Source organism: Lactuca virosa, chromosome 7 (assembly GCF_052849685.1).
Source record: "Lactuca virosa cultivar CGN04683 chromosome 7, Lactuca_virosa_CGN04683_v6, whole genome shotgun sequence".
Classification (NCBI taxonomy): domain Eukaryota; kingdom Viridiplantae; phylum Streptophyta; class Magnoliopsida; order Asterales; family Asteraceae; genus Lactuca; species Lactuca virosa.
This window is the reverse complement of record NC_136432.1, coordinates 104,777,152-104,779,402: the sequence shown is the minus strand read 5'-3', so window position 1 is coordinate 104,779,402 and position 2,251 is coordinate 104,777,152.

Genomic DNA, 2,251 nt, shown 5'->3' with positions numbered 1-2,251 from the left:
ACTTGTATGTGCCTGGTAGGGTGATGAGTGTGGGCGCCGGTCCGTATCTCATCACTAGCTGAGTGTGGATGGGGTTCCATATCTCATTAGTAGCAGAGTAGGGGCAGGGCCCAAGATAGGCGTGGCCTTGAGACTAGTAGTTATAGTATAGCGATTGTTTGTTATGTATTAGCATGATTATTTGTTATTGCTTGTATGTGTATAGCGGGCGGGGCCTAGAAACAAATCTGTATACCGAGCGGGGTCGATGCCAGGCAGGGCCTGATGCCGGATTCGTCCCATGCTGGGCGGGACCCGATGTAGCGGGCTAGGCCCAATGTTTGCAATATGTGATTATGTGTATGGTATGTGGTAGGTTGGGGAACTCACTAAGCTTCGTGCTTAAAGTTTTTTATTTTGGTTTCAGGTACTTCCAGTAGCGGAGGGAAGAGCTCGGGATGACTGCATGGCACACACCAAGAAGTTTTAGCCTGGGATGTTTACTCTGATAAAAAGAACATGTTTTTAGATAATACTTTGATTTGATATAAAGATTTTTGTTTATGAATGAAATGGTTGATAATTATGGTTTTTATTAATGATTTAAACCAAAATTTTCCGACCGTATTTTTGGGATGTTTCAAGTTGGTATCAGAGCCTTGGTTTGAGGGATTCAGGCTCACTCTCGGGTGTGTCTGAACTCAAACCGAGTACTTGGTATGAAAATTATCAATGGAAAATTATTTTATAAAAAGAACTTTGAGAAAAGAGAAAAGAACTTTGAAAAAGAGAAAAAGGGTGTGGTGCATGAAATCGGTCGAGCTCAAGTAAGTTCTCCCAAATTACCCATAGATGTTTGTTTAGATATGATATGCTTATGAGAACTGCATGCTAGATTAGGACTAAGGATCTTGGAGGATGCCTTATATTCCTGTTATGTGTATGAGCTTTATGAGTTGCGTGCTAGTACAGATTCCTGATATGTGATAGAATAGCTTGAGTATGTTCTGGTTAGATTTTCCTTTTTGTCTGAATGCTACTTGCTTTGTGCTTTGTGGGACTCTGAGTGATGGGAGTTAGCCATTAGGTGAATACGTCGAGTCACATGTGATCAGGGTTGAATAATCTCAGAGTGCTGGATTTGGCCCTATTGCACAACTCTCGTTTGAGTCTAACCATTGTAGGGACGAGTCCTTTACTCGAAGGATTATCTGAGCCTCGTCACATGTGATGGTATTCAGGTAGTGGCTAATTGGCATTATGAAGATACCTTCAGTAGCTGAGGACTGGGTTGGGTTGGAGGTTACCCTAAGGAAAGCCTAGGACGAGAGTAGTGCTGGGAGCAGTAGTATTAGTAAGGGACTTGGTGGAGTTGAGGCAATTCTCGAGGAAAGTATGGATAGATGTGGAAGGTAGTATGGGCCCGTACTACTGAAAGCAGAGGGTCCGTACTCGATTCAAGAAAGGATAAGATAAAACTAGGGAACTTGTAGTGTGTGTGTGATCCCTCAGTAGTGATAAGTATTTTGATGATAGTTATGTTATGTTGCAGAATGGTGACGTTGCGTGAGAGACCAGTGGGTGGTTCAGACGCCAGCGAGGGATCATGCTCGGGTTTAGGAGCCGAGCAGCTCGGGGAGCAGATGAGAGAGTTTTTATCAGCTGATATTACACGCAGTATTCTAGACCAGACTCCTGTGATCTTTGGTACAGTCAAGGAGGGTATATTGGAGATTTTGGATGAGAGGCTGGGAGCCTTCCGCCCGGAGATGGTGGCCATGATGGGGGCGCATACACTGACATTCCGAGAGTTCAGAACTTGTGGAGCTCCAGATTACCATGGGGCCAGGGACCCCATTGCTAGCAGTAGATGGTTGGCAGATGTCGCCAACGCTTTTCGCACTAGCCGGTGTCCCGGGGGGGACAAGGTCCGACTCGCCTCCTGTCTCCTGAAGGACAGAGCGTGTAATTGGTGGGAGGAGGTTGGAAATGCTATTGGAGATGATGCTGCGTTGGACGCGATGACATGGACTGACTTCTCGACTAGGTTCAGGGCCGAGTTTGCACCAGTTATTGAGGTGTAGCAGTTAGCACGGGAGTTCCAGGACCTCCAGCAGACTACTGGGACAGTGGCAGAGATCACTGCCAAGTTCAGAGAGAGAGAGCCCTCCTGGTTCCGCAGTATGTGGCTGATGAGGAGATGAAGAAGGCTCGGTACCATGAGATGCTGAGGAGCGACATCAAGCAGTTTGTGAGCCGGTCCAACTGCAAG